Raw genomic sequence first — 25,922 nt, 5'->3', positions numbered from 1 at the left:
ATTAATTTGAAATTTGTGCAGGTTATTCGTTTCCAAAACTAAATTTTAAGTAGGTATTGTTCTATAATGGATGACTTCAGATTCTGAGCTCTGAATTTTCTATCGAGTTTTTGAATTCACTTTTATTTTTACATCGTTTTTTTATTGTTCATTAATTTCTGAAATTGGTATAGAAATTAATTGTAAAAATAAATTTATCATCAAGATTTGTTAAATTTTGGTTAATTCTTTGATTTCATGGAACTTACTCAATGTTTCAATCAACCTTTCAAATAAACATTATATCGATTAATGATATTTTTTGAATTCTTTTCTTTATTATAACTGATTCAGAATTTATTTTTATGATTTCAATGAACAAATTGAGATCCATATTAACAACTTCAAATATTGGTTTCACTTGTTTTTTTTATAAATTTTTATTTCATCAAATAGATTTCAATTTTAATTTTTAAATGTATTTCAGTGGTTGAAAAGCAATATGTTAAACTTTGAATTCTTCTCACGACTTATTTGGGACTTGAGTATCTTTGACAATTTGATTCAAATCAGTTGTGCTATAAAATATTGGGTTAAAAATTTATTTATACTTAAAAAATAAACTTTTCCATGACTTTTGAGTGACGGACGCGTTTTCGTTTTCGTCCAGAAATTTCCGAAAATTAATTTTCAAAATAGGATTTCGAATTGTTTTTATTACAATAAGTTGTGCGACATTAAAACTGTTGTGCGTGAAAGTTAGGAGTTTAGTAAAATGGTGTGTGAAAACATTTAAAAACAAATACATATTATTTGAAGCGACAGAATTGCTGGGTCTAGCGGTACGTCCTCCGGACCATCCCAGGTCTTTCTACCAGCCGAGCATTGCATTGGAGACGCGATGCCTAGTTTAAATCAAAGATGAGTATCTGTTTTCATTATTTCCATACCGTTTTTTCGTATCATGTTAATCAAAACATAAATTTTCAAACGAAACAGGGCAGTTAAAATCATAATTCATAATATCTTTTAATACAAGCCATGTAAATTTTCAAAGTTATATGAAATATTGAAAAATTATACATAAGATATTGTACAAGACAAGTTTCTGAGAAAGTTCTTCATAGCTAAATCTTCTGCTCAAAAAGCTTCTAAATTTTAAAGGTATTTATGAGCATATCTTTAGGCGTTTCCAATTTAACGATTTTATTTTCGTACGGCTAAAGATTTAAGCTACTGTGGATTATGTGAAAAGATCTGATAAATTTTATATTAAAAATTTTCATCACTCAAAAAGTTTACTTCTGTTGAGCGACAAGTTTCGTTGTTTAACGCGATGCTAAAAATTTGTGATAGAGATTAAATATATTGGTTCCATGATCCATTGAAGAAAAATAATGGATATATTATTTCGTCAATTTTTTATTTGTTTAATTAAATCTTGTTGTTTAATTCCTAGGTATACAAAAGAAAAGATAATTGATATCGTTTAACATCAAGTCATAAGCCTCTCGTTACTTTTTGGTGCGTAAAATTTATTATTTTAAAGTCAAAATTGGGAGGTAAGTACGAAGAAGTGAGGGAAGTACAGTTGTTTAAAGGTAGGATGTGAAAATAAGAAAAAATTGATAACTTTTTATTAATATCATATTCAAAATAGCTTAACTCTTAACTTTATGGGGATTAGAGGGGGTAGGACAGAGCATCAAATGAGCGGAAAACTGATATACAATGGATTGTTGGTTCAAGCCAGCCGGAGTATCTCGGCAAATTTGGAATCATGAATCGGGTACTTAGGTATCTTTTCAGGATTCTCAATTTGTTTCGAACAGTTGGAAGGGAGTGAGATGATTGAAACCTGTCCCAAGCAAGTGGTAACGGACCCCTTGGTTGTGCTGCAAATATTGTTGATGAGTTAAGCATGAACAATATTTGAATTGCGATCGAGACTCCCGTACCGCCTCGGGTCGAAAGAACTACCAGCCACTGGTGGGTCAAACATACATACATACATACATACATACATACATACATAAAATAAACTTTTCCAAATTTAAAACATCAAACACACTGCAGATTCTCGATAAATGTAAGGTACCCAGACTTATATTTACCAAATCACCTTTCTAGCTGTCCATAGTTATGGGCTTAAACTTAATCTCAAAGTGTCAGGAAGCAGCGCACGGCTTAAAGTGGATACTAGGGCAGCACATCTGGGTTACCCGAAGACTTAGCCCCGCGGGGTATCTTTTGGGGCCATTGGCAGCAATTGAAGCCGTGACAGCAATGGTAAAGCAGCAGCTCGAGAAAGAGAAAGAAATGAAGGAAAAAAAATGATACAAGTTGTTGTACCTACTTGAAGAAAGCTCCAGTCAGCTCATGAGTCTTAGGGCTGGGTATAGGTCGGTGGCGCACTGGTCTAGTTGGAAACCGGCTGAACCACTTCTTTCTTCGTGTCTCTGTGTTTTTTTTTATGGGGATCTCTTGGGTTGATGGGCATTTAGGTACCTTCTAGTTGGCAAAAGGTCGTTCCAGGTGTCTGAGGGCGGAAAACGGTAGCTCTACAAGGGAAATTTAATGAGCTTTTGTACAACTACAAGATTACTCATGCTAGATTTTTGTCGCTTCAGGAGCTAACAGGCATAGGGCGAAATGTTATTAATTAGCAACCCATTTTGCTGCAGCATGTAACGTGCTCCACAATTCTCAGATACCATGTAGCGATTGGCACGACTGTTTTGCAAAAAACTATTTCAGGGGGAAGAAATGTGCAGCGACCCTAATGAGCTGGACCATCATGCAATATAATCGTTTTGTTTGAGAAATGAAGAAATAAAACAACTTATCTTCTCAATAAAAAGAATTCATGCGATCATTCAGCGTATCATCGTCAGGTCATCGTGACAAATGATCGAAGAGCTTTTTCGCTTTGCAAAACTTTCCTCCCACTTCACACCCCAACTCTCTTTCTCTCTCGCCAAGCCCAAAGCCATCATCCAAATTGTGCCCCCCATAAAACGGGCCAAAACCTTCCAACTTGCTTATAAACGAAAACTCGCATAAGTCGGATAGGGGCGGATTTGCGTTTTGGGCCGGTGCTTGTGGTCGTAAAAGTTTTCGGTTAATTTTACGGTTCCGCACCGTGAAAGTCAATTTTGCCTTTGTGTTCGATTCGAAATTGTAGAAAAAAACAGGCTTTGTATGCTAAGAAGTTAGCAGACCCATCAACCAACAATCGTCGGACAGCATCATCATCGGCCTGGGCCAGAAGTGCAACGATCCAAAGAGTTCACCTCTGCTCCGGGGGGAAAACTTTGGAGGACGCGCACCGCAGTCTAAAGAGGATGTTATTACCTCATCCACGGAGTGGCTTAAGTGCAATAAAAAATTACCGAAGTGCATATAAAGTGAGGGGCGAAAACGTGTATCTTTAAATATATACCACCCTCATTAATCAGACAATAAAAGTTTATTGAACATTTCGTCATTTTGATATAAAAAAGTTTAAGAAACATGCATCAAATATTAATCTATATATATAAAAAGCAATTTCTGTATGTTTGTTTGTTTGTTTGTTTGTTTGTTTGTTTGTTTGTTTGTTTGTCCTCTATAGACTCAGCCGTCTTAAGAGCTAGAGAGCTGAAATTTGACATGGATACTCATTAGGACCAGGAAGGATGAAAAATGTTTTCAGATTTTTGGATGACCCCTTCTGAAGGGGGTCGTCCATACAAGACAAATATTGTTTTTACGATATTGACGTTATTTTTCGTCGGATTGTGTTGAAAATTGGCACATGAGTGTGTTGAAAGATGAGCAATCGATTTCAGGTGTCAAATTTTATGTAAGGGGACATCCAAAGGGGTCGTTTATATTAACTGTTCGCTGTTTTTGCGATATTGACGTTATTATACATCGTATTCAGATGAAAATTGGTACACGCTAGTTTTGAGTGACGTGCAATCGATTTGAGGTATCCAATTTAATGTAAGGGGCCGGCAAAAGGGGTCGTCCATATTAAATTTCAGTATCTTAGTGATATTGTCGTTTTTATACATCGGATTGGGATGAAAATTTGCACATAGGAGTTATTCAGGACAATCAATCGATTTCACTTATCCAAACTAAAATCAGGGGTCGGCCAAAGGGGTCGTCCATGTTAACTATTCACTGTTGATGCAATATTGTCGTTGTTATACATCGGATTCAGACGAAAATTGATACACGATGGTTTTGAGAGATGAGCAATGGATTTCAGGTATTCAATTCAGTTTAAGGGGCGGGCAAAGGGGGTCGTCCATATAAACCTTTCAATATTTTTGCAATATCGACGTTATTATACATCAGATAGGGATGAAAATTTCCACACGATAGTTTTCAGGGACGGACAATCGATCTCAGATGTCGAATATTTTGCCAGGGGTCGACGAAAGGGGTCGTCCATATAAATAAATTTTTCACTGTTTTTAGCAATATTAACGTTATGATACAATGGATTGCTTTGAAAATTTGCACACGGGAGTTTTGAGGGAAGGGCAATAAATTTCAGAAATCAAAGTTTATATAAGAGCTCCCAAAACGGGTTTAGCTTTTTGGCAATAATTGCATTGTTATGCAATGATTTAGTCGAAATTTATATACGTGGTTTTTTATTCCTGATTTCAAATTTAGTAGCAGACGACAGACGAAGTGATCGTCCAATATTTTTGCAATTATTACCTAACAATGAATCTGGAAAATGCTTGACAATTGACTTTCATACAAACTGTTCATGACATATTCCAAGTTGAAAGCGAAACGGAGTTCGTATGGGATCAGCTAGTAACCTATACAATATAGAACACAAAAGTCAAGAAATGTACATTTAACTGATGTTCTACAACTTCTGTTTCTACAAAAATAAAAAAAAATCAGAAAACTTCTGCAAAAATGTTCGAATGCAAATGATACTTAGAATATCGTTTTAACTGCAAGCGTTGTCGTTTGTCGCCAATCGTCACCCACTTCAAAATAAATTTAAATTTAAGAAAAAAATCGAAATTGAATCATATGTAAAGATCGTTGTTATTCAAAATAATGTCAGTAAATTACCAAATCCCTGACTTTTCTTCAGACGAAATTTTAAATCAAAACAGTTGATGTTATGGTGGTTTATTATTGGTTAGGATATATTTTGTAGTGGGTGACGATTGGTGACGAATATGCTGAATTGTTTGATTAATGACTTACTTTTTTCCTTCACTTCATTTTCGAGGATAATAGCTATATAGTATTTCGGAAGCATAAGATTTAAAAAAATATATTTGCTAAAGGGAAGCATGAAATTATAAAAATAAATTGGTAACTTTGGCTAACTTCTCACCTAAACCTGCACAATACGGAATTGTAATGAAACTTTTGGATTGTTCGATTTTACTATCATTTAAAGTGTTGTACCCTTTATGAGTCCGTTCTGTAATAATTTTTGTTACTAGTTGTTGAGGGTAGTTGTTTATCTTTAATATATTCTGTACAGTTTTCAAAGTTCCTTCTCTATAGCTAGCATTCGATAATTTTAAAGCTCTGTCAACTAGTGCCACAATAGTGTTTAATTTGTGTGAAAATGGACTAACAGATGCAAAATCCAAATATCGGCCTTTCTCGTCCTTCGGGAACCACTCCGTTGTAAAGCTTTGCTGCTCTTTTAAAATGTACAACACTTTAAATGATAGTAAAATCGAACAATCCAAAAGTTTCATTACAATTCCGTATTGTGCAGGTTTAGGTGAGAAGTTAGCCAAATATTTTAAACAGTACGACATCAATGTAGCTTTCAAATCCTTAAACAAAGTAAAAAACACAATTTTCACGAAAACCAAAGATAAAATACCAAAAGAAAAAACAACAAATGTGGTTTACAACATAAAATGTGGAGGTTGTGTAAAATCTTATATTGGTGAAACTAGTCAATTCTTTCAGAACAGCATAAGAATGATGTAAAAAACAAAAAAGTTGGAGGCACAGGACTTGCTCAACATAGTATAGAGTACGGTCATGCTTTCGATTTCAAAAATACCACTATTTTAGAAAAAATCTCAAAGTACAACACTTGAATTTGTGCAAAAATGTTTCACATCAAAATAAGAGGAGACAATGACGTTGTAAACAAACAGAAAGACTCAATCAATTTTAAATCAGCCTACAACTCCATTTTACCCAAGATCAGAACACTGACAGATAAATGTAAACATAACATCAAAAACAAACAACAGACAACAAACAGTAGTTAGACGATCGCTAGATAAAGTAAGTTATATAATCTAGTAAAATGAAAAATTCTATTTAAGGTCCACTGAAGAGGAGCGAACAGCCAAAAGTAGTTCGAAACGTTTGGACCAACTGGCAATTAATTTTGTTTCATTCCTCGCCGAAAAAAGTCGATGAAAACAACAAACAATATTTCACAAAACAAATTAAATCCTCATTAGAATTTTTTTTAATTTCAATATATTTTCTAAATCTAAGGAAAATCATCAATTTTGAATCAGGACCAAATATTTCAATAAAACTTTCCTTTAAAGATAAAACGCTAAAACGTATCTGAAATTCAACTGGAAATAAGAATTTTGTTTTTTTTTTCTTTCGTTTGCAGTTGGTTGCAGTTAATTTTTCGACTTAACAATGTCATATCAGATGTCTAAAGTTGAACTAAAGTTCACTTGCGTTTACAAGGAATTCACGACTTGATTGAAAAGCTATTGAGGTTCTGAATTACAGTAAAGATTCTCTTGCACGAATTTATTTTACCCTTAATTTTCCATCATTATTTTTATTTTTATTATTTTAATTTTTTTTATCACTCAAACATGAATTATGAAATTTCAAATTAACAATAAGATATAATAAAAATTTGAAATTAAAATAAGATAGAGTTTATTTTTATTCTGTTTGAAATCTATCACATCAAACATTCATATTATTACCGTGAAATAATTGCAAGTATTGTGAAACATAATACAAATAGAAATTGAATTTGTAATTTTAAGAGATTAAATTTTAATAGGTGTGAAAGTTTTAATTTTTAAACTTTTTCAAGATTTCTAAATTCAAGTTAAAACGAAAACGCTTTTCAGCCTTCAACAAAGTTGTGAAATTGATCTAAATTAACAGTATCAAATACTTAACTACACAAACGTCCTTTTTGAGAATTAAGCAATAGTTATAATGTTATGTTTGAAATTTTCAGAAAAAGAACATTTAATTTATTTTTTCAAAGCGTTGTATCTTCAGAGCAGAACTATCTAAACAAAATCTGTATTGTTTTTTCCGGGAATTGGTCACTTTGTGGCGTTCTTCCTTTAAAATAAGGTTGCCAGATTGCCCGATTTTATCCGGGTTTGCCCGGATATTTAATATTAAATTTAAGAACAGTCCGGCTCGGCCCGGTTGCCCGGATTTCATTGAAAATGCCCGGCTTTTTTCACTTTATTTGGCAAATTAAACATAAAAAACAACAAACACCGCCAAAACGAAATTTTTTGAGCAAGTTTAAAAAAAAATTATCATGAAAGGTTATTTGGAAGCCGAATATACGGTTCAAAATCAATCGATGAGCTTTGATGAAAAAAAAATTTTTTTTCATTTTTTATTCTTGATTTTTGTTGAGGAATTTCTGAGTTTTTACAAAATTTCCCGGATACTGCCCGGATTTATGACCGTCAATTTGAAATCGAATGCCCGGATTTTGCCAAGTTTTATTTAAAAAATTGCCCGGTTTGTCCGGCCCGTGCTGAAAAAATTCTGGCAACCTTATCTTAAATCTTTATCGTTGAATGAATAAAGGATAATGAAAAGACTCAACATAACTTTTAGTTAGTTATATCGATTTATCTCGTAACTGATAGGTTTTGCAATTACTTAGAGCCACAAAACAAGAAGTGATAAACCAGTGATCTGGCAAAAAAAATCGAGTTTAGAATGCAAAAATCTTCCAAAATCTGTTTGCTTCTGTCTTAATTTGTTTCTTGAGAATCGAAACTATCCTGTTATCAGTCGACTATTTCTTCGACAACAAGGCAATCCATCAAGCTTAACATTTGCAAGATCTTTCATAGATTTTTTATTAACACTGCTAGATTTCAAGATTCACACCAATTATAATGCTGAAACTGCTTCCAGCTCAACCTTACAATAATATGGAAATTTTTAGCTAAAATCCAGTTTAAAGTTTCCACCCGAAAGTTTGGCTATTTCAATTGAAACTGGATAAGACTCGTCAATAAAGAATAGTACTATCTATCAGAATTAACCCATCATTTCATGTTTTTTTTATTAGAAAAAAATGGAATTATGTGTTGGTGCCCAATGTTCCGAAAATCAATCAAAATAAACAATCAGGATGCGTTTCCTGTTGGAAACATTCTGATAATATAATAAGATAGCGCCTCTCGCAACTGCTTCGCCTGGCTGGTATGCAATCTCGATCAGCGCTCCTATCAGCTATGCAAACCGAGTCGCATCATTCAGAACCATCGGTTTAGCAAACATCGCATATCGGAGATGAGTGAGATACAAACTGATCCATTCTGAATGTAGCTCACTCAGTATCTGCCTGAATTATATGAAATTCAAAATTATTTTTTGCAGGACGAAAAAAATCAAACAGTTGTGCGGGACACCATAAATTCTCAGTAGTTTTAACGTGACGGACGACAGTTTAATAAGAGAACTTGTAAAAATTGAAAAACACGGCGAAAGTGAACATCTTTCCCTCACAAACACAACTACAATTTGATTTTGATCATACTGATGTTAAAAAACATTATAACAACAAATAAATTTATTAATTTGCTATATATCAAATTAAACAAAATACGCTAATGATCGGCTTCATGTATCACTCACTCACTGCCTGATCCATTCACTCCTGATCGAAGACCAACAAGATTCGCCATATGCATTACGCATTGGTGAGATTCCAATTTGATGATGGTGCTGCACTGTTTTGACAGCAAGCATCGTGCGAGGTGATCTGTATTTTAGCGATGAATTGAACGATCGATGATCGGGTAGGTCCAGTAGCAATCAATAACGAAACCCGACCGCTGTACGTTCAGCTGCGAAGTGCAATCACAAACATTCATTGAAAATGAAGGATTTTCGGAACACTGTTGGTGCCTACTTGAAAAAAAAATTAGTTCCAGATGCTTCATACTTCAGAAACAGATACTGAATATATGTTAAGAGTGATAATTTTTTGTATTAAGAATTTAAACAATCAAAAGCAGAATTTTGAACGAGAGTTGTGTTTCAAAATTGAAAAAAAATAATCCGAAATTTCCAAATCACGATTCAGTAAAATATTCCAATGAAGAATTTAATAACCTTTAATCAATTTGAAATTCGTAGCAATAATTAACTTTAATTTATCTCAAAAATATGCTTTTTCAAACGAATAGCTGCAAAATGAGAATCATTAAAATTTAGTTTTGAGCCTAGCACAGATCATCAGAAGCACAGAAAAAAATGTAGATGTAGATGTAGAACTTGAAGAATTTTATTCTACATTTTTACCGATCAACAACGTGTGACAAATCACATTTATAAAGAGAATTTTTTAAAAAAGCTTTTGAAGTGCCAATGCTTAACTACCAGATATACAAATTACAGTAATTTCCATTTTATCTACATTTTTTGCAGTAATTATTGTAGATTCGCTAGTGCCAATGCCAAAAGACATGGTCCTATTCAACAGATAATAACTTTTTTTCTCCTATAAGATTCGAATGAGACAAAGTTGTTCAAACAAACACTCATGGTCAAAGATGTTCAGCATAAAATTGCCCTTAAAGAATTTAAAAGTTTTTTCAAAAACCTTCAGAAGACTCGGTTGCAGAAAACCGATCGAACAAAATATTAGAATTTTTATACCAACATAAAAGTCAAATTTACTCATATGAACGTTACATAAAAGTTCTGCAAAAAATCATGGATGAGTTTTTAACCAAAACGAATCTTTTGAGATCCCAGGGTTTGAGAAAATTCAAAAATGACCCCATACCGACTCAGTCTACTGAGCAATCAAACATTATTGTTGAAGTTTGTTTGAAATATCTATCAAATTTGTTTATGAATGTTGTTGATAATAAACCTAAATTATGAGCAGCTAGAAAATAGTACACAGGGTGAGCGACCCTGCTTTGAACCGCGAGCCGACGCTTGACATAAGATGCCGAAATTTGGACATAAATCATTTCACTGGCATGGATTTGAGATACTCTTAATCAAACAATGAAGCTTTAATCACTCTTCATACATGCTATTATACCGCAATCAATCTGGAAAATTTGTAGAGCGAAACGAATAGGAATCCCAGCAAACATTTTTGTTGGTATATTTCTGAAAAACATTTTGTTATACGTTTCATATATATTATAGAATGACCAAATGAAACTCAAAAAAAAGCATTTGTCTACCAAAGTGGAGGCAATATACAAACAAATTTTCAACTACTGGCTAAAGCGATAAGAATATACGAATTGGACGATATTCGACACCTTATTCATACATACTGAAAAAAAAATGCAAGAGAGTATAAGTTTTTTCTCACAACGCATGCGAACTGTTGCCAGCGACAATATTTGATGCTTCTGTCATCGGGCAACTCTTGCAAATACACCATCTGATTTTTAGTAATCTGGTTGCACTGCTGGTCGGAGAAAGAATATCAAAGCGATTCTCTCACTTGACCCCGCGGGAAAAAAAAGGAACGAAATCGTATTCAAAATCTACAAACATGGCTTTTAATCATATCCGATTCGATTCGGATATAATCCGATTTCGAATAACGATTTTTACGACATTTTACTTGCGTTAGTTGGAATTACGATTGGCATTACCGTTTTAAAAGACTTGAGTTATCATTTATAATGCGATTTTATGTTTGCTGGGAACTTCCGACCATTTTCAGACCCGATAGTAGGGTGGCAGGTCATGTCGAATTTCGCAAACCGACCATGTATACTTTGTAGATTGGCCCAAAAACCAGACCTGTGTTAAATTTCAGCTTAGTTGAACTTGATTTAGGGGAAATCGGAAAAATCGAAATTTGAATTTCGATGCCAAATGACTTAGATAAAAAAAATTTGTTAAATATTTCAGAACTTCAAACATCACGTCACGGGGGAACCAAAAAAAAATCCATAAATCAAAATTTCAATGTTGATGTCAAATGACGTAAAAATTAAAATACCAATTTTCAAGTCAATGTTTACCTTAAACTTTTTTTCGAGATAACACCGGATCAAGACGCTTTATGCATTTCTAAGTCATTTGAAATCAATTTTTTTTTTCGTTTAACCGGATTTCCTATGGTCCCCGCCTAGGTGATTTTTAAAATTCTAAAGTCGATTTTTCGCCAACATTTTTTTTCCAAGATAACACCATATTTCAACGTTTTATGCACTTTTCGGTCACTTGGCATCAACATTGAAATTAGAACTATTCCGATTTCCTTTGGCCCCCCTTTGGAGATTTTTGAGGGTAAAAAACCGAAACTTTGAGCGCTTTGAGACACCCTCAAATCTTGTTCAATTGAGCTCATATTTTGCACAGGTTAATTTTTTGGGTCAATCTACAAAATAATCATGGCCAGTGTTCAAAACTCAATCATGATTTTTTTTTTTCAAAAATCCATTGCCACCGTACCCGATATTACGAAAACATTTGTTTCAACTTTTTATTTTAGTTTTGTCAAATTTTAGCACACAAGCTATAACTAAAGACGAAAAAGTTCTATCATTGTGCTGCTGACAATTTTGATTAAGATCATTTGGCGTTTATTTAAATCGTTAACAAGCTGTAAAACATTTTCATTATCATATCTTATTAGGAATTGAATGTTTTTACATTGAATGTGCTTTTGAGATTTTTTGAGAAATGGAACTTTTTTTCGATATTCAACACTCAGGTCCAATGAAAGGCACCAGTCCAGTGCTAAACCAGAATCAGTAGGTTCAAAGTAAGAGATTTCGGTCATCCACATTTTTGTTAATCTATCAATAATTGTGAAACCAAAGTTCAAAATTATCAATAAAATTTGCATCTAAGATCTTTAACTATAAATAGGTAAGCTGAAAACAAAAAACTCTCGTTCATTTGTGAGTAATACATGGATTTATGAAAAAACATCGCTTAAAGAGTCCAATTTGGGACAACTGACCCTAAAAACAAACTCCATCAGGCCGACACAGCTGATGAGGGATGGCTATGAGGAACAAACCCGAATGATGACACCGGTCGCTCCACACCCTCGTCTTATTTCCATCCAGGCACGTCGACGGTTCATAATTTTGTCAAATTATTACTATTTATTGTTTGCTTGGTCCCCTTTTTCACATCCATATGGCCAAATGCACACAACAGCTTAGTCTGCTCTTCCCTCAGGAGGAGTCCGTCCCAATATCTGGGTCTGATGGCACTGGTCGTCGTCGTCGTTGTTGGCCACAGGTCGGTCAGTTCAACAGGCTGAGGCCGGCCAGCGGAGTCAGACAGCGTTGAGGTTATGTGTTTTGGGGAAATCGTGCCAGTAATCTATGCTCTGGAGGAAGCGCTTCTTCGTGTGGTCACTTGTTTGTATTTCTATTTTTGGTCAAAACGATGTTTACTCGGGGCATCACAATCATCATGATCATCATCAGTCCAGTCCAGGAACGAGAACAGGTTTCGGGAGAAGACCACGAGCGCTCCCTGAATGGACACATAAAATGTATTTATTTTACCGCGTGGATTACAAATTGTGTTCTGTCCACACCACGTTACTGCACTGTCCGACTGAAATTTTGCTTAATGTGGTCTTCTTGTTTTTTCCCTATTTTTCAAGCCTTACCACACTCGACAAAACACCAAAAAACACCCATTTGTAAGCGGTTTTGTGAAAGAAATTCAAGCTTCGAGAGGGTGTTTCCGTTGTTATTCTTCTATGCAATGTGCAAACTTTGTCGATAATTAATATTGTTAACAGACAGTTTTGAACCTAAATACCTGTTACAAATTTTCAACATAATTTAATTCAAAAATAAGCGTAATCAGTCAAAAAAGCGCAATTTCATCTGCGAACGTTGTATATAAAAATTATTTTTTGCCGCAGCCCGTGACTTAGAGGATAGTCTTCAAGTCTTATAAGCCTGCGGGCATTAGATCAAATTCAAGTCATGGCATAAATTGTAAACTTTCTGTGGATTGGTGGATTTAGCATTTGTAAGATGCTAGCCAAAAGATTCTCGAAAAATATGCGCTTAGAGCTAAGAAAAAGAAATCTCTTCTAGGGAGCATCAAGTTTCATTTAGATCCTGTATGTGTTTGTGTTCGTTAAAAAAAAATTAAAAAATATTGATAGCTGTTCGTATTGCAAATCATTACAAATTAACAGAATTGAACTGAACGTCTACATTATTCCAAACTATTTTATCAGGTAAAATCTATAGTTAGAGATGTATCGAATATTCGAAACGAACATGGGCCAAATTACCGTTAGGCCGAATATTTTATAAACCAAATAGTTGAGCTAGAAACATAAAGTCAATAAAAAACAGATTTATCAAATTTTTTAATATTATTGGATAATTGATAAAACATCAACGAGTAATAACCAAACCCGAAAAAACTTTTATGCAAAATTATATTTAATTTTGCTATAATGCCTTGGAAGTAAAATATGATATCATGTCCGAATAAGGTTGGTACAATGCCAAAATTTGGGTCTCACTTTTCTTAGGTCGATACCATAATCATGCTAAGTGTAGTTTCACTGTAACCTAATGATCGTTCAACCAAAATCTTAAAATTAATTGCACTGCACTTTTACACATTGATCTTAGCATTTTGGCCGAGAAGCGATAACTTGAATAATTTTTATTTAGCCTAAATTTGACTTAATTTCTCGCGAGCAGACTTTGAATAGCAAACAGTAAAAAAATCTTATCTTATTAATGCCAAAATTTGAGCAAAATATAGCGATTATTTTTTCCGGTGCCCAAATTAGGTTCCAAAATATATGAAAATGCTTATAGGTATATGTATGTTGACAAACCATATAAAGCATTAAAAGCAAACTGATAGCACGATTAGGTGTTGATTTTCAGATGACGGCTTAAAAAGGTATTATGAGGGTTTCAGTCTCTTCCATAAGTGAGAAAAATGAGATCAACATGTAAGCATGATTGAGTGGGCATATAGTTTTCAGCGACTATCTGTCTGTCTGTATGCATAGCTCGAAAACATTTCAAGCGAATGGGGCCAAATTTGGCTTGGTATAGTAAATGGAAACAAGAAATGTTTGATTGAGTCTTATAACATTTTTTTCGGAACGGAAGAGAAGTTCTATACAAGTTCAGCATGTATTATGATGGCAGAGTTCAGAAACATATGATGAAATAAATACAGAGACTTCATTTTAGATACAAAATATTTATTAGAAATCAGATTTTAGATAAGGTTATGAGTACAGGAATAATTTATTAAGGAAAGTAGAATGAATCTTTGCTGTAAACTCAAGTTACAGCTTTTATTTCAAGAGAAAGATTTTGACTGATATTGAAATTTAAATATGAAATAATGTACCAACAAATCAAAATTGAAATCACTATTAAAATTTCCATCACTTTTAAAAGGTGTGGCAAAGCACACCGGGTAATTTAATTGAAAAATAAAACTTTATCAAATAAATAAAAATTTATTAAAACTGACGGAGTTTTGAAAGCCCAACGATCACAAATTTTGAAATAACTCGAAAAAATGGTGGTATCTCTGTGCTTGCAAAACGCGTTTTTAAATGAAGGTAAACGAGGTAGCATTAAGGTTTCATTAAAACCTATATTTGGCATAACTGAGGTATTCATTCACATATGAAAATGTGACCTAATTTTGTAAAGCTTAGTTCCTTTAGAAATGGGACAGTTACGAATGCGTGTATCTCAAAAACCATTCGTTCGATCTTAATACTTCCTATGGCGGAAATGAAGGTAATCTTATGTTAAATCATGAAAAAAATTTATCGTTTTTTGTAAGAAAAAATTCTACTTTGTTCTTGGTACCTCCCATTGGTCGGCACTCACTTTTTTCAGCCATGATATTGTTCTGTTTTTCAAACTTATAGTTCGTCAAATATGTATTTCAGGGGGTTCATCTTTTTTCTTCAATTTTTGCTACTTTTCGGTCCAATACTTCTCTTTTAAAAGAAACTGAGGCCAATTTGGCGGTTACAGGTGTTTCGAAATTGCCAAAACCTGATTATTTTTGAGCCACTTTAAAACGTTTTTAATAGAATTTCTGCTGGCAAAATGTGACAATAACGAAGTAAAACCATCATAAGATTGAACTTAAAGTTTAATCGGTTAGTATAGATCCTAGGTTGCGAAGGGTACATACAAGATTACTCTTTTTAGGCTTTAAAAACCATCTTAAACGAAAGTTTTCGTTTTGAAAATTGTTGTTTTATCTCCACAGAAGTAGAATATTGGCATATCATAATATTTTTTAACAAAACAACCAGCAAATACATACTTTAATATGCTAGGGACCTTGCCACGAGCAGACACGTTAAAGGATTCAAGATCTGAAATTTGATTGATTTTTCATAAGTTTTTTTCGTCCATCAGAAATCATCTTAAACACAGTAATTCTTTGAATAATCAAAGGTTTTATCAGCTATCAATTTGATAATGATGGATTTTGAAGGAAACTGTGCAAAATTATTTTTTTAATTTTTTCTTGCATTATGAAAATCTCAAAAACGCGTAAATTTAAAATAATGAAAAAAAAAGGTCAGATAGTACTTTTTATAGGCAGCAAAATGCTGTAGGAGTTTTGAAAGTCCGATTACAAGTAAACGAACAATTAGCAATAGAAAGTGTCCCATTTCTAAAAGAACTAAGCTTTACCACCTTTATACGGGCATAATGATTCCATATTTTATTTGTAAAGCATAAAAGCAAATATGAATAAAATTTTGCCATTAAAATCAACTCGACATGATTGCAAGCATGATGGTTTGTGCAAGATATTTAAATAATTATATTTCCAATTAACTTGAAATTAATAGTTCATTGTTCAAGAACTAATAAATAAACTAAAAAAAATGCACACACATTTAAATAAAATGCGTTTATTGATTAAAGATTCGAAGGCGTTTAATAAAGCTAATTCAAATTTTTAAAATACAAAATATTAATAATTTGTTGCCTGACAATTTAATTCTCCATTATAAGTTTTTTTTAAGGAAATGAAACTATTAAGAGGAGATTGTTAATTCAAATTCCTGGTTATTTGTTTATTGGAAAAAAGATTGGAAAAACATTCTTTTTTTTAAATAAGGTTAACCACACCGGTGCCTAGTTTTGCTGTAGATTAAAATTCTTACCAAAATATGTTTGGTATCGTATTTTGGTTTTTGCATAGAATTTCATGAAATTTAGGATACCTTAATATCTGCTTTTGCTCTAAGACTTAATTTTACATGGACTTTGACGCCAACTAGTATGTTTTTTTTTTCTTTCTTCAATGAAAGTCAATGAGCTATGTTGAAACCTAGATTTGCTTTCATGGAATAAACTACATTTTATGGTGTATAATTTTTCTATTGACACCTAATTTTTGTTTAACTTTGCAATCCAAAAAAATAAATTTCATATCTTAATAATGCCTTGTCTCGCTATCGCCTAAAGATCAACACCAAAATTTGCTATCATTTTTGTGTCGATATCTCATTTTGGTATGATTTTGTTATCGATTCAAGCATCAAAGTATGCCCAGGTAAACTTACATTTAAGCATCTATTCAATAAAAATTAATTTTTGCATACAATAACAATTTTTTTAGAGTAAATTCAAAAATCTACAGAAAATTTTGATTGGTACCGATCGAACGCTGCAGATGTGCTTCGATGAAAATTTAAAATTTCAAGTCAGGAAAGCGTTTCAAATATTGCAAGCGTTCACACAACTACGTTCTTTAACTCGGAAAAGCATCTAATAAGATCTGTTCATTTGAGAGAATGACGACTAAAATTTTTTGCATTTTTCTTAAAATGAGGCCTTTTCAAGTTAAGAAAACTAATGTTGAAAAATTTTGTTTTCGAATATAGTGGCATAACTTTGTAAGTTAGAACCTTAAAAGCAAGTTTATATTCAAAAATGTGCTTGTAAATAATAAGTGAACTTTTTACAATTTTCTCCTTATATATTTTTCTATCAGAATATAAGCATATTGTGAAAAATCATTACGTTAGTTGAGGCGTGTGACGTTTACAGACAAAAATAACATTATATTTTGGCTCAAATTGATAAAACGGGTTATTATCATTACCCCACGAGCAAACTTGTGTTCTCGATGGTTGAAATTTGGGGAAGGAATAATAAAATAATTATATAAATATTTTGTCTGCCCATGCTCAATCATTTGAAACGGGATCCAGGAAAAAAAGTCTGAAAATGTCGCGAAACAGGCCAATATCAAATAAGCTTCGATGGCGCTGAAATAAATATACGGGCTCGAAACTCTTACACTGGGTATGTGAGTTGCTAGTAAAGAATTTTTCGGTTCAAGAAATGAAACTTTAATCTCAAGAGAAAGAATTATCGAACCAATCTTTTTCTTAAAGCTGGAGTTCGCATACAAAAAATTACAAAGGCAATGGATGCAAATAAGAAGCTTCAACAAAAAAAAATTAAGTAGAAAAAAACCATTGAAAATGTATTGAACATAAGAAAAAACTTTCCCCTTACTGTTTTATGGAGTTTTGAATAATTGAATAAATGAGCAAGGTTACCAACGAAAAATTTCTTCAAAAAAAGCTGCATTTTTATTTAATTTAACTTCAAAATTTTGTGACGCGTTCCTGTGACGCTATTTCTACGATTTCCACTAAATAGTCTTGTCAAACGTATAAAAATGTGGCATTTTTTAACAGACTTGGTAGAAACCAATAAATATTATCAATTACTCATTTCCATGAATTTGGGTTAGTAATCAATATTTTATAAAGACATAAATATTCATTATTTTAATAAAGTACGAAGTATTTAAAAAAAATCTTAAAAATTACTGAAAAAAAATTTAAATTCTGTGATCTGTAAAACAGTTTCTTGACATAATTGTGAAATTATGTGAAAATACATATTTTAATTTGATTACGGAAATCTTATGAATACCTTTCATTTTGTTCTCATCTAAATCTTAAAATTAATTTTTAAATTTGACGAAAACAGGTTAGCAACTTTTTAACAGGAACCATGCATGGCTACGCTTAAAAGATTTGGTGGATAGAAAGTCATTAGAACCCGCATTCGAAAAGTGAAGGTGTATCCAAAATTTCCTTTCCAGGATGTACTCAACGGCCCATGCTATGCTTTATCATACCGATTGCCAGACTTTATTTACAAATAAAGAAAACCAGCTCACCCATGGACACATCAGCGTTTCCGTTTTTGGCTAATAATTTGTCACCATAAGAGAACTCATTGATGCGTGCCACGATAGGGCCCATTAGAATGATAAACAGCTTTTTTGTTCTATTCAAAAAACAAACCTTCACAACAGCACACCCGCACCCACATCTCGATTTCAACTAGGCACCTATGTATATTGCAATGCGGCATCGGGGGCCCAAAAATAAAAAAAAAAAACCTTGGACCACCTTGAAATTTAAACCACCATCCGCCCGAAAAGCCAACAACAATTTAGATCTCCCACAACGGGGCACACACATGGTTTGATTTACGAAAAAAGTCAGTGGTATAAACGAATAAAATAGAATTAAAATGTCAAGTCTAACTTTTTAGCTCGACTTCCTCCCATTTTATGCCGGGCGGCCGGTTGCCCTTAGTTTAGTACGGCGTTTTCGTTGTCGGAGTTTTTCCTGCGGTCCTCACCACGGCTGAATCACTCATGGCACCGTAAAAAAGGGCGGTAGAGCACTTCAAATGGATCGGAAGAGAGCGCCGAGGCATTACAACAAAGTTTTAACGCCTCATAACACCCGAGCACAATGGGTCATTAGTGAATGGAGCAGCATAGATGCATACTGCTATGCTTTTCCGTGCCATGCCATGTTCCTAACTTCGGTCGGCCCGTTCAGTTTGGGTGGAACTTCTCACGTCTCCAGCACCAACTTTACTATGACATTCATCCGGTTAGCATAAGGTTCGTGCTTTTTGTTGGTTAATGTACCGAATTGTAACTGAAATTTTGACTACGAAAATGTGCTGGCTACAGAGCTTTATTGAACTGTAGGACACACTTTCAGTATATCCTATGCTGAAAAAGCCTAAAATTTTCTACACTTGTCTGTATTACCACCAACTTTGTAAAAATCTTCAAACAGCACCATTCGTAACAAAAAAAAAGCAAATAAGGTTTAAAAAAATCGCTCACCCCTCGTTGCTGGATCTTTTTTTTATCAATTTAAAGAAGTCATTATTTTCTAAATGTTATATTTCCGAACGTAGAAGTCATATAAAATTGACAAAATACCGTAGGTGGAGGAACATTGATAACTATTTTAATTCATTTTCAAAAATTTTGGAAGGAGTTGCTTTTTAGTAACACTTAAAAGTTTTAAAATACTTGCTGAGGTAAGGAGTATAAAGCATCATCATTGATCATTGAAAGCAGAATATTCAAACGACAATAGTGGCTATAACTAAATGTTTGGTCTAATACCAGATTTCATGTTTTGGGGTAACTCTGATCACTTTGGATTTTACGCATCTCAACATCTTCAAAATTACTGTTTTGATGCCATTTAGCACAGAAAGCTTATAACATCATCAACGAAAATTCATTAATAAACCTGCAAGAAGCGCATGTCAACAAATAACTAAATGTGGACTATTATGCCACTGACTGGAAATTTATGATCAAGTAGGACGTGCTTGACACTGGATTAAGTGCTCTTTTCAATACTGTTTTCAGTTTTAAAATGTTGACGTTATTGCATGACAAATTGCCTTTTTAAGTTCTTTAAAAAAAAATCATGAGTAAATAAATTTGCTGACAAAAAGTTATTGGTCTTTTTAGCGATAACTGTTAAAGTGCCGGAAAATGTATTTTTATTCATTTTTAATTATTGATATACCTCTATAAACACAATCTTAACTAAAATATTATTGGCAAACGAAGTTTTGGAAAAAAAGCATTCGAATAACAAATGGCAGGGCCCGCGGGCCATGGTTTGGCCACCCTTAATTTAAACTATAATGATTGAATTTCATGCTATTAAATCGAAAAAAAATTCATGCGTCTCCAAAATATTCGAATAAAAACACCACTATGCATGAAAGATAACAATTGCGAGTGCACTCGAAAAAAAGTGTCAAAATTGTCAAAATTGTCAAAATTGTCAAAATTGTCAAAATTGTCAAAATTGTCAAAATTGTCAAAATTGTCAAAATTGTCAAAATTGTCAAAATTGTCAAAATTGTCAAAATTGTCAAAATTGTCAAAATTGTCAAAATTGTCAAAATTGTCAAAATTGTCAAAATTGTCAAAATTGTCAAAATTGTCAAAATTGTCAAAATTGTCAAAATTGTCAAAATTGTCAAAATTGTCAAAATTTTCAAAATTGTCAAAATTGTCAAAATTGTCAAAACTGTAAAAATTGTCAAAATTGTCAAAATTATCAAAATTATCAAAATTGTCAAAATTGTCAAAATTGTCAAAGTTGACAAAATTGTCAAAATTGTCAAAATTGTCAAAATTTTCAAAATTGTCAAAATTGTCAAAATTGTCAAAATTGTCAAAATTGTCAAAATTGTCAAAATTGTCAAAATTGTCAAAATTGTCAATATTGTCGAAATTGTCAAAATTGTCAAAATTGTCAATATTGTCATAATTGTCAATATTGTCAAAATTGTCAAAATTGTCAAAATTTTCAAAATTGTCAAAATTGTCAAAATTGTCAAAATTGTCAAAATTGTCAAAATTGTCAAAATTGTCAAAATTGTCAAAATTGTCAAAATTGTCAAAATTGTCAAAATTGTCAATATTGTCAAAATTGTCAAAATTGTCCAAATTGTCAAAATTGTCAAAATTGTCAAAATTGCCAAAATTGTCAAAATTGTCAAAATTGTCAAAATTGTCAAAATTGTCAAAATTGTCAAAATTGTCAAAACTGTCAAAATTGTCAACATTGTCAAAATTGTCAAAATTGTCAAAATTGTCGAAATTTTAAAAATTGTCAAAATTGTCAAAATTGTTAAAATTGTTAAAATTGTCGAAATTGTCAAAATTGTCAAAATGGTCAAAATTGTCAAAATTGTCAAAATTGTCAAAATTGTCAAAATTGCCAAATTGTCAAAATTGTCAAAATTGTCAAAATTGTCAAAATTGTCAAAATTGTCAAAATTGTCAAAATTGTCAAAATTGTCAAAATTGTCAAAATTGTCAAAATTGTCAAAATTGTCAAAATTGTCAAAATTGTCAAAATTGTCAAAATTGTCAAAATTGTTAAAATTGTCAAAATTGTCAAAATTGTCAAAATTGTCAAAATTGTCAAAATTGTCAAAATTGTCAAAATTGTCAAAATTGTCAAAATTGTCAAAATTGTCAAAATTGTCAAAATTGTCAAAATTGTCAAAATTGTCAAAATTGTCAAAATTGTCAAAATTGTCAAAATTGTCAAAATTGTCAAAATTGTCAAAATTGTCAAAATTGTCAAAATTGTCAAAATTGTCAAAATTGTCAAAATTGTCAAAATTGTCAAATTGTCAAAATTGTCAAAATTGTCAAAATTGTCAAAATTGTCAAAATTGTCAAAATTGTCAAAATTGTCAAAATTGTCAAAATTGTCAAAATTGTCAAAATTGTCAAAATTGTCAAAATTGTCAAAATTGTCAAAATTGTCAAAATTGTCAAAATTGTCAAAATTGTCAAAATTGTCAAAATTGTCAAAATTGTCAAAATTGTCAAAATTGTCAAAATTGTCAAAATTGTCAAAATTGTCAAAATTGTCAAAATTGTCAAAATTGTCAAAATTGTCAAAATTGTCAAAATTGTCAAAATTGTCAAAATTGTCAAAATTGTCAAATTGTCAAAATTGTCAAAATTGTCAAAATTGTCAAAATTGTCAAAATTGTCAAAATTGTCAAAATTGTCAAAATTGTCAAAATTGTCAAAATTGTCAAAATTGTCAAAATTGTCAAAATTGTCAAAATTGTCAAAATTGTCAAAATTGTCAAAATTGTCAAAATTGTCAAAATCGTCAAAATTGTCAAAATTGTCAAAATTGTCAAAATTGTCAAAATTGTCAAAACTGTAAAAATTGTCAAAATTGTCAAAATTATCAAAATTGTCAAAATTATCAAAATTGTCAAAATTGTCAAAATTGTCAAAGTTGACAAAATTGTCGAAATTGTCAAAATTGTCAAAATTGTCAAAAATGTCAAAATTGTCAAAATTGTCAAAATTGTCAAAATTGTCAAAATTGTCAAAATTGACTTAATTTTCAAAATTGTCAAAATTTTCAAAATTGTCAATATTTTCAAAATTGTCAAAATTGTTAAAATTGTCAAAATGGTCAAAATTGTCAAAATTGACAAAATTGTCGAAACTGTCAAAATTGTCAAAATTGTCAAAATTGTCAAAATTGTCAAAATTGTCAAAATTGTCAAAATTGTCAAAATTGTCAAAATTGTCAATATTGTCAATATTGTCAAAATTGTCAAAATTTTAAAATTGTCAAAATTGTCAAAATTGTCAAAATTGTCAAAATTGTCAAAATTGTCAAAATTGTCAAAATTGTCAAAATTGTCAAAATTGTCAAAATTGTCAATATTGTCAAAATTGTCAAAATTGACTGAATTGTCAAAATTGTCAAAATTTTCAAAATTGTCAATATTTTCAAAATTGTCAAAATTGTTAAAGTTGTCAAAATTGTCAAAATTGTCAAAATTGACTAAATTTTCAAAATTGTCAAAATTTTCAAAATTGTCAATATTTTCAAAATTGTCAAAATTGTTAAAATTGTCAAAATGGTCAAAATTGTCAAAATTGTCAAAATTGTCAAAATTGTCAAAATTGTCAAAATTGTCAAAATTGTCAAAATTGTCATAAGTATCAAAATTGTCAAAATTGTCAAAATTGTCAAAATTGTCAAAATTGTCAAAATTGTCAAAATTGTCAAAATAGTCAAAATTGTCAAAATTGTCAAAATTGTCAAAATTGTCAAAATTGTCAAAACTGTCAAAATTGTCAAAATTGTCAAAATTGTCAAAGTTGTCAAAATTGTCAAATTGTCAAAATTGTCAAAATTGTCAAAATTGTCAAAATTGTCAAAATTGTCAAAATTGTCAAAATTGTCAAAATTGTCAAAATTGTCAAAATTGTCAAAATTGTCAAAATTGTCAAAATTGTCAAAATTGTCAAAATTGTCAAAATTGTCAAAATTGTCAAAACTGTCAAAATTGTCAAAATTGTCAAAATTGTCAAAATTGTCAAAATTGTCAAAATTGTCAAAATTGTCAAAATTGTCAAAATTTTCAAAATTGTCAAAATTGTCAAAATTGTCAAAATTGTCAAAATTGTCAAAATTGTCAAAATTGTCAAAATTGTCAAAATTGTCAAAATTGTCAAAATTGTCAAAATTGTCAAAATTGTCAAAATTGTCAAAATTGTCAAAATTGTCAAAATTGTCAAAATTGTCAAAATTGTCAAAATTGTCAAAATTGTCAAAATTGTCAAAATTGTCAAAATTGTCAAAATTGTCAAAATTGTCAAAATTGTCAAAATTGTCAAAATTGTCAAAATTGTCAAAATTGTCAAAATTGTCAAAATTGTCAAAATTGTCAAAATTGTCAAAATTGTCAAAATTGTCAAAATTGTCAAAATTGTCAAAATTGTCAAAATTGTCAAAATTGTCAAAATTGTCAAAATTGTCAAAATTGTCAAAATTGTCAAAATTGTCAAAATTGTCAAAATTGTCAAAATTGTCAAAATTGTCAAAATTGTCAAAATTGTCTAAATTGTCAAAATTGTCAAAATTGTCAAAATTGTCAAAAATGTCAAAATGTTCAAAATTGTCAAAATTGTCAAAATTGTCAAAATTGTCAAAATTGTCAAAATTGTCAAAATTGTCAAAATTGTCAAAATTGTCAAAATTGTCAAAATTGTCAAAATTGTCAAAATTGTCAAAATTGTCAAAATTGTCAAAATTGTCAAAATTGTCAAAATTGTCAAAATTGTCAAAATTGTCAAAATTGTCAAAATTGTCAAAATTGTCAAAATTGTCAAAATTGTCAAAATTGTCAAAATTGTCAAAATTGTCAAAATTGTCAATATTGTCAAAATTGTTAAATTGTTAAAATTGTCAAAATTGACAAAATTGTCGAAACTGTCAAAATAGTTTAAATTGTTAAAATTGCCAAATTTTCAAAATTGTCTAAATTGTCAAAATTGTCAAAATTTTCAAAATTGTCAATATTTTCAAAATTGTCAAAATTGTCAAAATTGACAAAATTGTCGAAACTGTCAAAATAGTTAAAATTGTCAATATTGTCAAAATTGTCAAAATTGTCAAAATTGTCAAAATTGTCAAAATTGTCAAAATTGTCAAAATTGTCAAAATTGTCAAAATTGTCAATATTGTCAAAATTGTCAAAATTGTCAAAATGGTCAAAATTGTCAAAATTGATAAAATTGTCGAAATTGTCAAAATTGTCAAAATGGTCAAAATTGTCAAAATTGATAAAATTGTCAAAATTGCCAAAATTGTCAAAATTGTCGAAATTGTCAAAATTGTCAAAATTGTCAAAATTGTCAAAATTGACTGAATTATCAAAATTGTCAAAATTATCAAAATTGTCAATATTTTCAAAATTGTTAAAATTGTCAAAATGGTCAAAATTGTCAAAATTGACAAAATTGTCGAAACTGTCAAAATAGTTAAAATTGTCAAAATTGTCAAAATTGTCAAAGTTGTCAAAATTGTCAAAATTGTCAAAATTGTCAAAATTGTCAAAATTGTCAAAATTGTCAAAATTGTCATAATTGTCAAAATTGTCAAAATTGTCAAAATTGTCAAAATTGTCAAAATTGTCAAAATTGTCAAAATTGTCAAAATTGTCAAAATTGTCAAAATTGTCAAAATTGTCAAAATTGTCAAAATAGTCAAAATTGTCAAAATTGTCAAAATTGTCAAAATTGTCAAAATTGTCAAAATTGTCAAAATTGTCAAAGTTGTCTAAATTGTCAAATTGTCAAAATTGACAAAATTGTCAAAATTGTCAAAATTGTCAAAATTGTCAAAATTGTCAAAATTGTCAAAATTGTCAAAATTGTCAATATTGTCAAAATTGTCAAAATTGTCAAAATTGTCAAAATTGTCAAAATTGTCAAAATTGTCAAAATTGTCAAAATTGTCAAAATTGTCAAAATTGTCAAAATTGTCAAAATTGTCAAAATTGTCAAAATTGTCAAAATTGTCAAAATTGTCAAAATTGTCAAAATTGTCAAAATTGTCAAAATTGTCAAAATTGTAAAAATTGTCAATATTGTCAAAATTGTTAAATTGTTAAAATTGTCAAAATTGACAAAATTGTCGAAACTGTCAAAATAGTTTAAATTGTTAAAATTGCCAAATTTTCAAAATTGTCTAAATTGTCAAAATTGTCAAAATTTTCAAAATTGTCAATATTTTCAAAATTGTCAAAATTGTCAAAATTGACAAAATTGTCGAAAATGTCAAAATAGTTAAAATTGTCAAAATTGTCAAAATTGTCAAAATTGTCAAAATTGTCAAAATTGTCAAAATTGTCAAAATTGTCAAAATTGTCAATATTGTCAAAATTGTCAAAATTGTCAAAATGGTCAAAATTGTCAAAATTGATAAAATTGTCGAAATTGTCAAAATTGTCAAAATGGTCAAAATTGTCAAAATTGATAAAATTGTCAAAATTGCCAAAATTGTCAAAATT

This window comes from Uranotaenia lowii, chromosome 2 (assembly GCF_029784155.1).
Source record: "Uranotaenia lowii strain MFRU-FL chromosome 2, ASM2978415v1, whole genome shotgun sequence".
Lineage (NCBI taxonomy): Eukaryota > Metazoa > Arthropoda > Insecta > Diptera > Culicidae > Uranotaenia > Uranotaenia lowii.
The sequence above is the reverse complement of the archived record's forward strand: the minus strand, read 5'-3'. Positions refer to the sequence as shown.